Genomic DNA, 19,719 nt, shown 5'->3' with positions numbered 1-19,719 from the left:
CATTCTAGGCTGAAGCGCGTCTGGTGTGGGCAGATGTGACACATACACTGACTTCCCGTCAGACTCGGTAACCCACGCAAATGTTTTAAGCCATTCAAGATTGATGTCAAATCGACAGTTCAGGGATTACAGTAAGGAATTAGATACCAAATAGACAATGTAGCCCTAGCCACCACCAAACTATCAACATAAATAAACACAGATTCTAACATAGCAGACACTGAGTTATCTCAAGCTATTAAAAAATAAAAGCTAATAACGCCCACCAGGTAGGGCCACCACAAATGCTAGAAGCATCAGTAGTTGTAATACAAAAACCAGGAAAAATCCCAGTCCATGAAACATTAAGATCTATATCTCCCTAGAACAATGACCTGAAGCTATTTTACTACAATTCTGACTAATTAACTGCAACTCTGCCTTACCAATTATGGCCCAGGGCTAAGTAGGATTCTAGCTAAGGATGTCCCAGATGCGACTCATCTGCACATGGAAGCAAGACCAAAAATGACCCAGCTTATTCTGCATTTTACCACCAACAAGATTGGGAAAATAAAACTACAGGCTTCAGGATGTCTACTATAGAGAATGGTGGTCATGCCATATATAATACAAGCCTGGAAAATGTTTTTGTGCACATGACTACAAAAATTGGTGAGAATATAACCCCACAAAATCCATGGATGGCTATACTGGAACTTCTGCAATAAGCAGATCTTCGTCTTAAAAGCCAATATGCACTAGACTTGGGCACTGGTTAATACGGAGTTAACGGGGTAAAAATAAAAATATGCAGCAGCTTTGGTGCCAGGCATTTAAAAGTACGTAAGAGTGACTATATTGGTCGCTGGCAGGGGCCTCCTCATTGGAGAGTGGTTTGTACTGACCTTTAACTCCTGACGCCAGGCCAGGAGTTGAGTTAAAGGTTGCTGACAGAGGCCTCCTCTGGCATCAACAAATGAAGGGCAGTGCCGGCAACCAATAGAGTCGCTTATATGAACCTAAAACTCCTGATGCCGAAAATTGGCATGGGGAGGTTCCAAGAGTTAAAGGTCCATACGAGCAGCTCTACTGGTCGTGGTAGGGGCCTCCTCTGGCATTAACCAATGAAGGGCAGCTGAACTTTAATGGTTGATGCCTGAAGAGGCCCCTGCCGGCGAACAATAGTCGCTCTTACACACATTTAACTCCTGGCGCATTCCTACTGATTCCATTTCCATTAACCGGCGATGCTACGTAGACAACGTAGGCTGGAGGCAATGACTTATATGGGGGGAAGGGACCAGGGAGATTACGTAGGAGACGTGTATGTTTACCTGCCGCCATATTAGTTTATTTGGTTTCAACAACAAAAACGCACCATTCATGTTTGTTTTCATGTTCTCCCAAATACAAATGCACAAGTCTAATATATATATACAACATTCTAACAGCATGTAACGATAACATGGCATAGAGAGTTTTTTTTTTAGTTCTGGGTCCCATGAGTAGTATGCTTTAATACAAGGTTTAGAGGGAGGTGACTTCTGATGTGACCCTGCAAAACAAAGTGTCAATTCCCACAAGAATCCTACATCAAGACTTCTCTCTATATAACCTGAATAGTGGAATGATACTTAATTTGACTGTTCTATAGTTTATATGCTAGACCTTGCAAAGTTTTCAGTGTATACTTACAATTTTACCACAAGACAGGAGGCTTCATATTTTGCATAATCCTTCTTTACTGATAACCTCCAGCAGCAAAGGAGTTAACAACAAACATAAGAGACAACCAATCAAAAATGACAGGACCCTATACCAGTCCAAGCATCCAGCAACTCCTCCTCTTTCTTTGCTGCTTGACCTCTAGGTGAGTACTTTCCAATTATGGATATTGGTCCTTTCTAGATGTTCAGTGACGTCGGCAGGAGGGGGCCAGAGGCACCCCTACAGCATGCTGTGCCCCCCCCGTGTGCCCCCCCAATTGAAACGCCGTCTTTTTTTTTTTTAATAGATGCGGAGGCAGGGGCGGGCCGGGCAGGGGGGCAATTGCCCCCCAGGCCGCCCTGAAAGTACATTAAACAGCCATTTAAGTGTCTTTAATGCCCGCAGCATCCGCGGTGGGCTGGCCGAAGTGGCTGGCAGACCGAGATGCCATTGCAGCCGATTTGGCTGCGAGTCTTAAAGCGGCGGTTAGACACGCTGGCCGCTTTAAAATCATTAAGCGGCCAGCGTGCCTGCACAGTGCCGCCCAGTGTCCTGTTCCGTGTGACTCCGCCCCCTTGAGCGGCACGTCACATCGTCAATGTGATGGGCCGCTCAAAGGGGCGGAGTCACACGGAACAGTTCCTCGTGACAGGTAGAAGAGCACGTTGGAGGACAGCAGCAGTGAAGGATGCGTCAAAAACGTAAGTATTAAAAAAAAATAGGTTGGGGTAATAGGAGGAAGGGGAGCCATATTCAAAGGGGGGGGCTGCATTGGGACAACAATTTAAATACAAAATGGGGGTGGCTAGGGGGTATAAGTACACAACAGGGTGGTTGGGGCACCACATAAATCAATACACAAAGGTGGGGGTGGGTGGCTGGGTTCAATATACATGGGTCATTAACAATGCAAAGGGGGGCATCAGTACACAAGGGAGAGGGGCTGGCTGGGGACATCACAAAAATCAATACTCAAGGGTGTTGGGGCATAATGTACAAAGGGGGCTGGCTGGGGGCACAAATCCACATGGGGCAATACACAAGGGGCATAATGTACAAAGGGGGCTGGCTGGGGGCACAAATCCACATGGGGCAATACACAAGGGTGTGGGGGGAAATACATTAAAACCAAAGGGGGGGCTGGCGGGGGCATCAATACACAAGGGAGAAAAACAAACCGCAAACCAGTGTGGAAAGCATTTTGGATGTGGGTGTCAGTGTGGCAGAGCCTGTCCTGGTGTGTGTGTGTTTGGGGGTAGGTGTGGCAGAGCCTGTCCTGGTGTGGGTGTTTGGCTGTCTGTGTGGCAGAGCCTGTCCTGGTGTGTGTGTTTGGGTGTCGGTGTGGAAGAGCCTGTCCTGGTGTGTGTGTGGGTGTTGATGTGGCAGGGCCTGTTCTGGTATGTGTGTGTTTGGCTGTCTGTGTGGCAGGGCCTGTCCTGGTGTGTGTGTGTTTGGGTGTCGGTGTGGTAGAGCCTGTCCTGGTGTGTGTGTTTGGGTGTTGGTGTGGCAGAGCCTGTCCTGGTGTGTGTGTGTGTGTGGGTGTTGATGTGGCAGGGCCTGTTCTGGTGTGTGTGTTTGGCTGTCTGTGTGGCAGGGCCTGTCCTGGTGTGTGTGTTTGGGTGTTGGTGTGGTAGAGCCTGTACTGGTGTGTGTGTCTGGGTGTCGGTGTGGCAGAGCCTGTCCTGGTGTGTGTGTGTTTGGGTGCCAGTGTGGCAGAGCCTGTCCTGGTGTGTGTGTCTGGGTGTCAGTGTGGCAGAGCCCGTCCTGGTATCTGTGTGGCAGAGCCTGTCCTGGTGTGTCTGTTTGGGTATCTGTGTGGCAGAGCCTGTCCTGGTGTGTGTGTTTGGGTGTCGGTGTTGCAGAGCCTGTACTGGTGTCAGGACGGGCTGTTTGAGGACAAAATTGGCTCACGCTGGGCTGTTTGGGGACAAGGTTGGCTCACTCTCGACTGTAATTTGTTAATGTTATCTTGGTGCTGGTCGGGTTCTATGTGGGCAGTGTGGACACCAGGGGTGGTGAGCTGCATCCTGTGAGCTATGCCTGTAATTTAGGGGGTTTTATCTATACCGTTAATGCTTAGTTGTTATGTGATTTCCAGTTGATCTGTACCTGCATAGCTGGGTTTGTGTGTTATTCTGTTGATCTGTATCTGCTATGCTATGCTTCCATTATGTATACCTGCAAATACAGGGTTTGTATTTCTTATTCAGTTGATCTATACATGCACGTGCTGTTTCCATGTGTTGTTTATTTGATCTATACCTGAACTACAGGGTGTAAGTAAAAGAGCGGTATGGTTTAGTGTATGAGGGGACAAAGGGATGATTACAGAGGAGAGGACCTCTCAATGTCATGGTGCAGTCAGAAGGACTGGCTCTCACTGTCTTCCCCTGATCCGCAGTCAGTGTGGCAAATATATTTTTTTGGTGTGGTAGCGGAGGGAGTGATTGCATGCAAGGGAGCATTGAGCGGGGCCCAAGGAAATGCTTGGGTAGGGTCCAATTTTTTCACTATAAAATATATTGGCAACAGGGTCTAATATTTATATATATATATATATATTGGCAGCAGGGGCAAATATTTATATTTTTATTGGCAGCAGGGGCAAATATTTATATATATATATATATATATATATATTGGCAGCAGGGGCTAATATTTATATATATATTGGCAGCAGGGTTTAATATTTATATATATCGGCAGCAGGGTATAATATAAGTATATATCCGCAGCAGGGGCTGATATTAATATATATCGGAAGCAGAGTGTAATATTTCTATATATCGGCAGCAGGGTCTAATATTAAAGAATGAAAAATAACTGCCAGCTCAGCTGTTATTTTAAAATCATATTTCAATCACTTCAAAGAAATACGTACATATGAAGTAGTTAAAAATGCACGTCTAACGCATATATATATATATATATCATATGTACCGTTTTATAATTGCCCCCCCAACTTCGGTCCCAGGCCCCCCATGTGCCCCCCCTAAATATGGAAAGCTGGAGACGCCACTGTAGATGTTCTGGTATTATTGTTTTTTATATTATTGATCTATTATTGCCTTGTTTTAATTCTCTTTATCTAGACCTGTTGGTTCTGTCTATTTGCCTGTGGGCCCCCTTTTCCCTCTGATCTTTTACCTACCTTCCACATGGGTCTCCTCTGGCACTGTTGTCTCGCTACCCTGTTTTCCCCCTTCCCATCTCTCTCGTCTCGTCGAGGTTCTTCTCTGTATGCCACGCGGCAGCGTCCTTGTGTATATATATATATACACGTTTATGGCACTGGGTGAACCCCTTTCTCTGTTTTGAGGGTATCCCCCTCTCATTTGATTTTGAGGGTACCCCCCTCTACCTTGATAGTGCCCTTTCTAGGGCCCATGGTTGGTGGTCCCTGAGGGTTTTTCTCCCTCTCCACCTTTTATAGCCTCTGCTTGGGGTGAACCCCCCTCTCGGTTTATATTTGATTGTATTGATAGTTATTGGGCTGGTGGGTGAACCCCACACTGTACTTCAGTCATCCCGCTCATCTTCCCTCTGTTTGTGTTTTTCAGAAACACACCATTGGAGTTATTGCCGAAGAATGCGAAACTCCCTTGCCTGCGGCTCTCCAGGCCTGGCTCCGATCGGCCTTGGCAGTAGCTCTTCCGGCCGCTTTAGCAGAGGCCCAGCCAGCCCGCCAAATGTGTACTGTGCCATCTTTACCTGGGGGAGAGGACTCAGATGCTGATAGCTCTCACTCTCTGACCGACCGGGAGAACCCTCGTAAGCGCCCTTGGGGTGAAGTCCCCTCAACCTCGGGCAAAGGCAAAGCCCCCCTCAAGAGACCTTGCGTCGCCCCTCCACCCGTGGAGTCTGACCCGGCTGCTTCCCCATCCGGGGAGCTGGCAGAGGAATATGAGGTCTTGGACGAATATCGGGCCGGATCTTCTACCTTCGACTCCCCCCGTCCCTGACTTCGGGCAGGATGCGACTCCGGATCTCCCCAAGCCTTCCACCTCGGGCCCCGATCAACCCTTCGAGGTCACGGACTCCCTCGGCTTTCCACTCTTCGATCCCCGGGCTCTCCGTCATCCCCGTTCGGCAGAGTGGACACCTTCCGCTCACACTGCGGAATTTTTTAAGTTCTGGCTGAGACGCCCCTTGGACAAGGAGGTTCGCCAGCGTCTGAGGTCTGAGTGTCCTAGACCCACCCTGCCTGCCAAAGTGTCGAATACGCCGGAATTCGACCACTCCTTCGTCACCTTCCTTTCCGGCACTGGAAGAGACCCTAGGAAGGGTATTGAACTGGGGCTCAGAGCAGCACAGGACAAGCTGCTGGACGCTACCGGCCCACTAGCCCAGGCCTTCCAGATGGCCGATGAGGCCTTGGCAACGGGCTCTCCGTTGAATCCCCATTTGATTCGAGAGTGGATCCAGAGGGCGTTCTGCCTCCTGGGCAAAGCGAACTGCGCCATATTGGCGGAAAGGCGCAAGGCCGCTCTCTATAAGCTGGATGCGAAGCTGGCCGACCTGGCCTCCAAGGAACTGGGCCCTGATGCAAATGGCCTTCTCTTCGGGGAGAAGTTCATGAAGAACCTGAGCCAGCACGTGAACGTCTTCACGTCACTAAATAAAGCACAGTCATCAATGAAGCGCGTGTTCCGCTCCGGAGAAAGTTTTTCCCCCGGGGCTGGTTGGCAGAGGGGTCGTGCCGCAAGCAGAGTCGCCTTTGGCTCCAGACCCTGTTTTCCTCATGCCTCGTCAACCTACCGGTCCCATGACCGCGTCCCGTTTGGTCGTGGCTCCACCAGAGGCAGAGGTTCCTCCACCTATCGAGGGAAGACGCCTGCGGGTAAGAGTTTGTCCTCTTTTTCCCCTTATTCCTGTTGCGGGACGGCTGGCTCATTTCTCCCAGGCCTGGGCCGCCCTCACCTCCGATCTCTGGGTCTCTGAGTGCCGGGTTTTCACATAGAATTTGTTTCTCCTCCCTTTTCCCCCCGTCTAGCGCGCGACGCTCGGGCCCTTGTCGATTCGGAACTGTCCTCCCTATGCGTGAAGGGTGCCATCAGGTGTGACCAGATTGTTCGCCTGGTATTGTCATTTCCCCTCTATCTTTCAGGTCGCTCTTCGGCTTTTTGAGTGGTTCCAGTCGGTGATTCCTGCCTACCTGTGGGTGTTCCGCCTGTTCTGAGGTTGCGGTTCCAGTCTTCAGTTCTGCGTTTGGCCTACCTGTTCGGCGCCACTGCAAGGAAAGAGGAGGAGTTTCTGGATGCTTGGACTGTTATAGGGTCCTGTCATTTTTGATTGGTTGTCTCTTATGTTTGTTGTTAACTCCTTTGCTGCTGGAGGTTATCAGTAAAGAAGGATAATGCAAAATACTTGCCTCCTGTCTTTAATAAAATTTAGATTAATACAGCACCAAGGCTAGATTAATCCCTAATTCTGGTTAGTCTTACATCTCTCCTCTGGACACATATTGATGAGTAAAGACAACGGAAATATTGTGAGGCAAATCCATGGAGGGAAGGAAGAAAGGAGTCGCTTTTTTGGAGCCACTCAGATCGTGAGCTAAACATAATCTGGTCAATTAAAAATCAGAAACTACACTGTGTGAATCTTAATTTATTGCCTTTCTTTACTTTTTATAAACCCATTGTTTTTGGTTTCTTGATGTGAAAACTATTAACTGAGAAAGTATGTTACACAGGCACCAAATAAAGATGATAGACCAGGGGGAACCCCTTTCCTCACACCAGTGTACAACATATAATATATAGCATAATAACCTATAAAGCATGGTGGGGAGAGCAGAGGAGTGTAACATGAAGTAGAAATAATTACATACAACCTTATCCATATTTGCAAAAAACACCAAACATTTATATATATATATATTTTTTCATTAACATTGCTGATTGTGGATTTGCTTCATATTTTCTTCAGCCTATCCTTAAACCTACGAATAGCTGCAAACGATTAAGCATACTTTGTGAAGTGGGTTGGACGGCAGTTCTTTGTGATGCAGCAGCCACACCTGATGACTTCGCAGTATCCCCCCAGGGAAGCTAACCTACGGAATGTGAGTGGGATTGACTGGGAGTGGGACTCTTTTGTTAGTTAAATTCAGAGAGGTCAAGCTGTGATTACACCTAATAGTGTATGGGTGTGGGGCCTTCATATATTGCCCCCCCCCTTTCTATTCGCGTAAATGTCAGTCATAGTTGAGGAAACTGTGGGTGTTCAAATATCACATGAAACAATTCTTACTTTGCACAGTTGAAATATGCTTTGTTAGAGCTTACATCAGCAACTTGTGATAACAAAGTACAGAGGTCGCTTATGGTTAAGAAATCTTGTGATTTTGAAATTAGCTACCCAATGCATCTGAATTGTGACAACTCTAAACCATAAATCAAGTAACTCAATGTAAATGTTGTTTTAGTGAAAATGTTAATATAAACATTAGCCATGGGGTCCACCTACAGCACAGTGTGAGGTTGTAGGGTACCTGTGCTATATCATTTGTACATGACTGTGGATTCATGGGTAGGAGAGCAGCTACATTTTTGTAATATTCTAGGTCACAGCAGAATCTGGAGCTATCAGAGCTAAGGGGCTCTGTTTGCATATCTGTATGTAACTGTATGTAAATATCTGTAAAAAGATTTCACACTTTCAAAGTTTGCAATTTTAGAATACATTATGCAAGAACAACTTGAACCTTGCTCCAGGAGAAACTCCCCTAGGTGGCCATAAGATCTATATATTAATGCAACATGTTGCTGACCAGCAGTCCTGGGGTATGAGAGATGAACAGTTGTGTGGAAAATAAAGTACACGCTCTTTCTATGTTTTTACATATCACGTTGATTCTTTTCCTTTTTCAGCCATTTGCTGGTGTGCTTGGGATCATTGTCCTGTTACATGACCCAATTTCAGCCAAGCTGTCAGACAGATGGCCTCACGTTTGACTCTAACATACTTTGGTATACAGAGGAGTTCATGGTCAACTCAATGACTGCAAGGTTCTCAGGTCCTGTAGCGGCAAAACAAGCCTAAATCATTGGTGATTCACCACCCTGCTTGACAGTTGGTATGAGGTGTTTGTGCCGATATGCTGTGTTCAACAAATTTTGCCTTGAGAGATATGGGCAAATGTCTCCACTTGTTTGTCTAGAGGACATTCTTCCAAATTCTGGTTAGTTCAGGTGCAACTTTGCAACCTAAGTCATGGTGTCATATTCTATTTAGCGAGAAACGGCTAAGTTCTGCAGGTAGAACATTACATGTATTGGTCCACAACATGTAACATGTATAAAGTGGATATAGAGGCAAAGGTGATAATTGTTAACCTTATTTGCATGCGCCTACCCAGAACCCCTTGTGGTTGTGAAAGCACCATGAGATTTCTGAGGGAAAAGCAAGCCTTCTGGCTTGTCTGGTGTCTGTAGATGAGTATTTAATAATACTTCTACTACCCCTTAAATTTAAATGGAAGGGTTTCCATCACCTTTTACCCACCATAACTTATGTAATGGTATTCCACAACATGTGAAATATATGTGGAAACATAGCCAATGTGCCACTATATCTGATTGATCATAATGAGTATTTAGTGCTGGCAGATGATGCCACAACCTGTTGTTTAGTGAAACCACCCCTATGCCTCACTGTCTCTCTTCATTTCTCTTACCCCATTTGTGTTTCTTTAGAATTTTTTCTATACATACCTCAAACAAAAAGTAAAAGAAAAAACTCCCCTGGGTGGCCATATGATGACTATTTTTCCACGGGACATACATATACATATATATATTTGATAAGGGGCTGGTCAGCACCTGAAAAGGAAAAGAATTTGCAGCGAAAGACAAGCTTTATTGCACTCACCTTTCTCCCTAAATCCATTTGCATTATTCTGGCTTCTTGGAGTAGCAAAAGGCCAGCGCATACCATGGGGAGTGAAGAAAGTGTGTATGGAGACTTCAGACTTTTGCTCTGGGAGGCCTGGATAACGGAGCTGATACCAGGGAGAAGCAGATGAAAAAAGAAGACAGTAGAACAAGAAGAGGGAAGAGAAGAAGCGGAGTTGCTGAAAAGTAGACAGAGAAGGAAGGGACACTTTTAGCGACAGAATAGGAGTGTGACGGAGTGTGAGAGAGCATATGTGACAACAAATTTAGTTTCTTTCAAACCAGAAGGACAGGAAACAAAATTTGTGGTCTGGAAACAAATGGACCACTTGCACAGGTCTAATGAATAACATTTTGTATTTCCTTTAGTTTGGAGTTACTGTTCAGATGGTGTACAGGCATGCTCACACCCATCCGATCCTATCTTACTTTAACCTTTAATGAGAACTTGCACAGCTCTTATTAATGCAATAAAACCACATATAGCTTGAATTTTTTGTTTTTCAACAGTTTAGAGATAATTGGATTAAAATCAAAATGTGGCATTTCCATCAAAAAACTGTGTCTCCCATTCTCCTCCTTCCATCCGTACAAATGCAGCCAAACGAATTGAAGAAGAGAATCTGATTTCCCAAAAGGTCATAGGACTCTACATTCGTTTCTCTTTTACCCAAATAATACTTTAACGTGCATTCGCAAAAAAGGGAGACTAACTTTATAAATCAATGAAAGCAATTTGATGGGGGACTAACCACCCTAGTTGTTTGTATAGTGGAATAAAATGACCACTTGGAGTGTTATATATAATATGGGTTTTTAATATGCATGCTTATTTTATTCTGTAAACACCATAAAATGGTTTCATTTAGTGTACCAAACCGTAAAATATAATAAACGTGAAAAGCGTTAGAAAATACCTGCTGTATTCTCTATACCATTTAAAAATATCTAATACAGCTGATAATCACAAAATGCTATGCATGCACAGAAAAACATTTTCTGAAAACATTATGATTATTATACATTATTATCCAAAAACTACAACAGCTTTTAAAAAAGAAAACAGGGCAGCGCCCCGAGACTCCCCCTCCCCGGCCGCTATCCTTACCACGGAGTGTCACAGAATATTGACAGATCCTGCTGCTCCCTGCCTCTGAATGCGGTCTCAGCCAGGCCTCTATAGAATAAATGGGACAATATTGCAAATGGTAATTGGAAATCAATGATTTAATCTCCCCTGATAAGTAATAGTATGTACTTCAGTAGTTTATAATAAGAAGCACTACCAGTTTTAATATTCTTTTTTGATAGGGATGTAAACCGTTTAACACAAATCAAACAAAGTTGCTTGACATAGATGTGAAACATTTTATGATTTGGTTATTTCATACTTACCTGCTATGTATGCAAAGACATCATAAACCAGTGCACATAAACAGTGTGTGTGCTTTCAACGCCTTAAGTAACAGGGCTATTTTACGCTATTTTTTATTTCCCTCTTTCTTCACTGAAACAACTTGTGATTTGTATTCAGAAACAACCCACATGGAATTTTGACGGATCAGTTTGTTGGGTCCAGGTCTCATTAAAGACACAGTAGATGTCCCATATTTCATTTTAACCACCTAAAACTTTATATATCCAAAAATGAGACAGCTCAGGGAATCTAGTTAGGGGCATATTGGCCTGTCCCATGCAGCTGATTCCACATCAGCCCCTTCCAAAGTTATTCCATCAAAAAAAAAGAAAACATTTCTAACACCCACTTTGCAGGTTCACCATGTTTAGGGGAGGGTTGGCGCTGGTCTCCACACTCATGTGGAGACCGAAGAAACATTGGCCCCTGTCCCTGAATTTGCCTCTGGCAGCATTGACACAAATGCCGGAAAACCGGCGGCGATTGCGTGTGGATCCTGCAGAATCGCTCGAGTGGGCTCGCGGCAGTTGGTCTGTAAAGGCACCCCGTCGGCATAATTTTAGTGATCACGGGGACATTTTTTATTTTGCATGACGTACCAGGGCAGAACCGGTAAGTCACCAGATGCGAAGGGGTTAAACCAATTTATTCACAGGTTAACAGCTAGTAGAAATAAAAACCCTAAACCTTACCCTATCTAGCAAATTACTTCTTACCCACCACACTAACCACACTAACAATTAAATATAAAAAAGACAATCCGTTCAACTCAACTTGAAAAATTAAACTAAAAAAATGTTTACAAAAAAATCTGGATAACCAGAATGAGGAATCTGCACACTCCAAGAGAACCCAGGTGCTTAACTGTGTCAGGAAGGGCCAGTTCCTCAGTAAATCCAGTAGATAAATAAAGGCTTCAGGCACGCAAGAGTTCCAACTTCAGACAGATTTATTGAGACAAGAAACTGTTTCGACCTCACAATGAGGTGTTTTTCAAGTTAAACACACATTCAAAAGTGAGAGATTAAGTAGCACATATCAATATATGGACAGCCAATCAAAAGATCAATCCAATATAGTAACACATGTAGCATAATTAATGATCATTCATTAACAAAAAACAAATATTCAAAAGTGTACATCCCATAATAAATAAAGGAGATACTTGCAGATGTTTAAAGAAACCAGTAACGCTATAAAGAAATATATAAAGATCCGTATGAATTAAATCCCCAAAAGAAATATATATATTAATATGTATGTGCAATCAGTGTATGTAATAGGCACTTACAGAGAGTTAACCAGTGCAGTTCCATATAAAAACAGTCAGTGTTGATACTCCAAACAAATATTGAATTAAGTAAAACTGAACAACCAGATCGGCAAAAAAAAACATTAAAAAATCAGCTGACGTTCCACGCATGTGTGAGCACATTCCGCGCACGGGCAAGAACATAATCTCTGATAGAGCAGTGCAAGTGTAATCAAAAGATGCACTCGCATTGCCAAGTGCATATATCAGGTCACTATCTATTATCTTAAAAACCCAGAAAAGTAGTAAAGAGACAATATCTAATGTGAGTGAATACATAGATGTATGATATATACCATGAATAAAACTGAATAAAACTAAAAAAACGTCACTGGTTCTTATAATATGGATAAAGGACTCGAATATTTACAAAGACCAAGAATGGAAAGGTCATCATAAATGATGCAAATACACAGTGATATATCATAATGTGAAACAACTAAATAAAGTGCAAATTAGGTGTAAAAACAACCAATTCTAAAAGAGGTAGTAAAGTGCATAAATAATAGGTCACCGAAAAAATACTAAAGGTGCAACAAATTTAGTAATGAATTTTATTAAAAACTAAAAGAAAAGAGAAATTTTCCACAAAATGAAACATGGTATCCAATTCTTTAATCCAAAACTCCTCTCTCTATATTTTTTTTTTTACTACACTATTCAAGTTTTCATCCACCTGCCTTACTCAAATCACTTCCAAAAAGTCAACTCCTTAGGGTGAAGAGAACTGTCTCTCAGGAAACACAGGTTAAAGATCAGTTACAGGACATGTCACACAGATTTTATGAATGAGGTTATCCAGAGGAAGTTGTAAAATCACAACTATTATTAGTGAATGACCTGGAAAGTCCTTCTCAAAGTCCTTTGTTTAAGTCCTTCTCAAAGGACTGTTACACAACCCAGACTCACACTTGTTACTACTTTTAGTAAACAATCATTGGCATATTCTCTCGGAGAGTTTTCCAAATATCCCAGAATTTAGTCAGCCCCCTGATGGCATATAAAAGATGCCCCTCCTTGCGTGACAAACTAGTCAAGGCTGACCAAATCCATAGACAGGGAGGTGTTTGGATTAAAGAATTGGATACCATATTTCCTAGGGGTCTTAATTATGAATTTAACTTGATGCCTCTTATTTGAATTTGTTTTTATTTTAAATTATTATTAGTTGATTGTTTTATTTTTTATATTTTTATGATTAATTTGTATTCTTTTTTCTGTCAGATTCAACTTCTTTATTTATTCTTTTCTGTTCTACATGTGCTGATGTCGCCCTACACTAGTTTTAGGTCCTTATATTTTACATGATCTCATAAACACTTTAATAGCACAGTATCACTTTAAAGTATTTTATGGAAAAAAATTTCAGGGACCTCTATTATCTATGTACTTTACTACCTCTTTTAGAATTGGTTGCTTTTACACCTATTTTGTACTTTATTTAATTGTTTCACATTGTGATATATCACTCGCGACCAGCAGGATTCGCGTCTTGACCCAGAGAAGCGGTGCTTCACCCGCCAATCTCTGGGTCAAATCCGGAGAGTTCCCAGGTATGGTCGCGAAGGGGTTAAAGCAACTCCTCCATCAATAATAATTGTGACATTCAGCCCTGGTGACATTGGCCAATAGAGTAAAAATGTCTGTATGGATCTTTACTAGGCATGTGCACGGCGAGCCTAATCACTTCAGTTGAACTTTTCATTTCATTTTTGCCACATTCGTTTTCAGACAACAATTTTATTTTCCTGGTAGTAGATCACTGGGCCTAGGCGGGCAGACACTAGCAGATGGATGTGCATGTAGCCCAGTGGACCAGGACTGAATTTCCACCACAACATTATAGAACCTTAAAAAGAAATTGTTCCCCCGGAGTAAGGACGGTCAAAGAGGTGCAGCAGTAGCAGTAGTAGTAGGGCACTGGACCTGTGCAGGCAGATACTGGCAGATGATAGGCACATGCAGCCCCATGGAGCAGGACTGAATGTCCCCAATATTATATATTGTACATAATTTATTGTCACCAATATTTATTCATGAAGAATAATAGATGATTTGTCAGAGAAAGATTAACTTACAGGTTTGTCTGCTAGCATACATTGCCAACTGTGTAAATCAACTAAACTCTACTCAGGAACAGGGGAAACATGTCTGCTGCAGTCCCTGTAATCACTACAGTAGTCACTACATCTTCTCCAATCTACCCAACATTTTCTGCACTAAAGTAAAGTAGTAATTAACTTACAGTATTGTCTATGAGTAATTAGCATCAATCTCAGCCTCTGGTAAGCTGTCACTCACACTGTAACTCCCATCAGTCTGTAACGGCTGCTACTGACAAGTGTAAATGGTGTCAGCACACATGTATATAATGCTTGTCCTTTCACCTTTTAAATGCTGATTGGCCAGAGTGAAAAAAGTGAGGTTGTTGGGCTCATCATTTACAGCCATTACCATCAATGAGAACACACACCTTTTTTGGCTACATTAATATGTACCCTCCTATACACAGCCCCCCCCCCCAACTAACCTCATCAACATGTGCAAAAACAGCTTATAATGGTGCAAAACTGGATTGTAATGGAGATGACTACACATGAAGATGAACGGACGTCAGTTTCGTCCTCAAGATCGTCCTCGTTTTCAGTGATTCTCACAAACGCACGAAATAGGCAATTTTCATTAAAAATAAAGTTTGTATGAAAACCAAAAATGTACAAGTCTAGTTTTTACCATTTTAAGACACTGTATTATAAGTGATGTTTTTCTGCATTCCTATTAAAGTAGGTGGTTTTGGGGCAGTCCCACTGGTGCCTCCAGTGACCCTCGAGGCTGGTACAAAATAACCTTGAAGTGGTTAAGTTACATTGTTATTCAGATCAACTCTAATACAAAATTCCCCACGGTTCCCAAGCTCCTGTTTTTGAAATGTTTATTCATAATATTTATTATAGTCAAATGCAGAATTAAATTATTTTTCACTTGTGTGTAAAGTAGATTTTTGTCACATATCTGAGGGCAGCTAAGACCTGTAAAGCAAAGTGTAAGCTCCCTGGCTACAAATTGGTCATTCCGTCCACACTTGTTGCATATTTATACACGGAAACCAAACTATCTCTTGCATCAATGGACAATTATTGCAATCCAGCAGTAATTAGCTGTAGCATCCTGTAAAGAAATGGCGTCTCACAATGTATACCATAAAATCATAAGTATAATGGTTCACTCAGTTGTTGGATATACTGTATGTATGTGTCCTTGTATTGTTCATTTATTTTAAATATCTTGTATTAATGGCCAGATTCTACTAAAATGTACTTTGTAAGAGCTGTTTTTGTGAGAAATTTATTTTATTATTATTATTTATTATTTTTTGTTAATTTATTGACAGGTTAAGAATGTAGATTTCAAAGGTAGAGTGGTATGAGGAAACATAGGTAGGTATAAGTAGGTTTTGGCATTTCAATATACTACATTATACAATTGTTTAGCTTCATGGATTACGTGCAAAGATAAAGAAGGGAGTATACTCTAAATATGAACAAAACAATGTCTAGAATGAATTTACCATTTACTGTTACCCTGAGAATAAATAGATACATGACATATCGGTATTTATATATATATTTTGCTTTAGGCCATTTATCCCTTGACACATTTCTTCTGTCAGGTTTCTGGTAACATGAGGACAATTACCTTACTAAAGAGCGCATTATGTTTTATAACACTTCTTGCCACGATTCTAGATATCTTTTGTCCTATACAGTTTTGTACTTTACTTTTTAGGCACTCACACATTTGACTTTTCTTTTGAAGAGTAGTTGATTGCTGTACAGCTCCCGGTGACTTCAGTGGAGCCCTGGTTCTTATTTCAGTTTAAGGGAAGTCTGTTCGACCTTGGTGTTTAACCCCCCATAGGTTTACCCCTTCAGGACTGGTTTGTTACCATGTTTGCGCTCAATGACCAGAGCAGTTTTTACTATGTCTTTATTCAATGTGATTGCCCACCAACTCATTTTTTTTCAGGTAGTAGGGCTTTCTTTTGAAATAATAATTATATATATAAACCATCATTTAGTATGAAAAATATCTAAAAATGTAGGGGAAATTAGGAAAAAAAGGCAAAATGTTCACAGTTTAACCTATAAAAACTATATACAGTGAAGAAAAAAATTATTTGATCCCCCGCTGATTTTGTATGAATGCCCTCTGACAAAGACACAATCGGTCTATAATGTTAATGGTAGGTTTTTTTGAACAGTGAGAGACAGACTAACAACCAAAAAAAAATCCAGAATAACGCATTTCAAATAAATTTACTCAGTGAAATAAAACGCCCCCACGTGGCCCCAACCGTGGTGAGGGAGTTATTGTGATAATTACAATAGGTTACTTTCTAAATGGTGAAGCTCTTATGTAAATGGCTGCCTATAACCATAAATACCATTACATAAGTTATGGCGGGTAAAGGTGATGGAAAACTCTTAAAATTAAGGGGGTAGTAGAAGTATTATTAAATACACATCCACAGATACCAGACAGGCCAGAAGGCTTGTTTTTCCCGCATAAATCTCATGACTATAACCATAAAGTAAGCAAATGACTTAAGGTACCAATAGTGACATAAAATACCTAGATTAAAACATTCACTAGGCATGTTTTATGTATAAAGATTATGTGACATTTTTATACTACCTTGTGATAAGGAATGGAATGACTTAAGTCTTAATGATATAAATGGACACTCCTGCTAATAAAAGTCAACAGATGAAAGTTTTTTTATTGGATAAGCAGCCAGCTCACTGTGGTATTTCAGCAGGGAAAATCCACCAAAATTACCACACGACTGCCTACAAAGCCTAATGTTTCTTCGATGCTATATTACTGCATACACCACTGCGTACATTTTTTTTGGGACTTCCCCTGTAAGCCAGGAATGGTTGGAAGCTGTAAATTCTATAATGTACACAAAAAGATCAATGATTTATATTCTTCATAAAAGCTCGTGACTTTAACAACAGGGCCTTACGTGCTTTCGGGATCATGTCAGTGCACCTGACATGGGACACTGTATGAGTCATATCTTGGCGGTATGTGCGCATTTCCTGTAAAAACAGCAATTTATCTAGAAGGCATTTCGGGCAGTGTGAATACTAACTATGGTGAATTCAGGCTTTCGTGTACAGCAAATAAGGTACAAATCACACAGGTGACTTACAATTGTATTTTAGATAAACAAAATTAAACAAATGCTCCTTAAGAACACAAAAAGCGATTGTTATTCCCATGTGAGGATACTCTGACCTAAGATAACTAGCATGATCTATTAAAGTCTCTCCCGACCAAGACAGACATGATCAACATCATCCAGTCTGAAATAAGTGAAATCAAACATGACATCCGCCATCTTGGCGAGCAAGTAGGCAAGCTAGGGGATGATGGAGGGAAGAACTGCTCCGCAATTAACCAGCTTAATCAGGCAAGTTCACACTCAAGCGCTCATTATACTTTCGCTAAAGAGACAGACAACAGAAGTCGACGTTTCAAACTTAGAATCCGAGGGGTTCCAGAAGACATGTTACCGACACGGACTCAACCTACACTTATCACATTATTCAACGCAGCCGCCTGATTCTGCCATACAATTCGACAGCGCTCATAGAGCCCTGCGTGCCAAGCCCTTTCCTGAATCTCACATAAGAGATATTGTGTGCTGCTTACGCAAATACACTGAAAATCAGGACATACACACTTACACCTACTGCACAACACTTTTATTGACATAATAAATTAAAGTGGTCTCGCCCCAATCCACCTTACTTTAAAACTTCAAATGCAAAGGCCACGTGGGGCATAAACTCACTTTCTCTAATTTACACATAAAACACAAACATACTCTTTCTCTCCCGTTTCTTATACTTTCTCCCTTGTCTAACAATCTCCCCTTTATCTCATTATCTTTCTTATTTCTCATCTCCTCTTTATCTCAATCTCTCATCTTTCTCTTTATTTCTCTCTCTCCTGTGTCCCCTCTCATTAGCTATTTTTTTCTCTTTGCCTTGTCTCTCCCTCAGTAACTGTACTGGCAAACATTTTTTAACACACTCTCACATTTGTGCTGACTTGTGCCGTTTTTTTTTGCCAGGGCCAGAAAAGGAATGGGCAGCTTTCCTAGTCACTCATCGATCCATCAAAGACCATTGAGTAGATGCTCCTTTAAGGACACTCAGGAGTATTTCTCCGACTTCAAACAGCATATACTATTCTTCCCAGAACACGCTGGTATGTAGAGAGCGAGCGGTGGACAATAATTTTCACGTTCCAGACCTGATTCAGGTAAATTTTTCCCCTTTACCTTTTTTTCCCCTGGAAAAGTGGGTGGCAGACTTTTTTCCTATTTTGGCATTTTTGTTTGGATGGTGGACTCACGATGCAACTGGAATATGTGGAATTGGATTTATCCAATGCAGTGTCGGACTGGAATTCCAGATACTTATTGGATCTTCCATCCAGGAGTTTTGGGATCCACTCGACATAGTTCTCCACATCTCCTTTAAACCGGCAACTTCCACTTTTCTTCAGTTAGAGAACGGATCTGGAAGCTCTATCCGTGGATGCATTAGTTCAACACTGGCCTGAGGCTATTAACTATACCTTTCCCCCAGTTTCCATGATTTCACCGGTATTGACTCAAGGGAGAATACAAAAAGCAACACTTGTTCTAATAGCACATTACTGGCCCACTCAACCATTGTTCCCCATTCTTTTGGAGTTATCCATAGATCTTCCGCATCTTCTACCATCCTGCCCATAGATACTGAACAATCCAGCGGATAACGTTCATCCCTTAATCCTATCCAACAACCTTTCTTTGATGGCTTGGCTCTTAGAGGGATCGGCCATTTAAACTTAGCTATCAAGATCTTAAAAAACGTACCAGCTCCAGGCACTGTCACAAATTACCGAACAGCCTGGAAGGTATGGAATGGTTGATACATGGAATGGAATTTGGATCTTCCGTATTTTTAAATATTGTGGCAAACTTATTATTCCGAAATGTTCCAATTGTAACTAAATGAAATATTGTTGATTTAGCATGCATTTCTGTCAAAAATCTTTATGTAGCACTTTACTTAGTTGTCTTATTTTTGTGGGGTATTTATGTGATGCTTCTTAACCTAACAATCTCCTATAGAGACTATGGGGTTTCCTAACTTGCACAACCGGTATCAGAAATTGAATCTCATTGTAAACACGGTGAAGTATTTAGAAAACATGCAGGACTGCCACCATGGGATCACAAAGGGTTTTGCAGCACAATAATATCAAAATGTGAAAAGACTGTAAAAGTAACATAGAAACATAGACAAAAAGCAGATAAGAATAATTTGACCCATATAACC

The sequence above is a fragment of the Spea bombifrons genome, chromosome 7 (assembly GCF_027358695.1).
Source record: "Spea bombifrons isolate aSpeBom1 chromosome 7, aSpeBom1.2.pri, whole genome shotgun sequence".
Lineage (NCBI taxonomy): Eukaryota > Metazoa > Chordata > Amphibia > Anura > Pelobatidae > Spea > Spea bombifrons.
Note: the sequence above shows the minus strand (reverse complement) of the source record.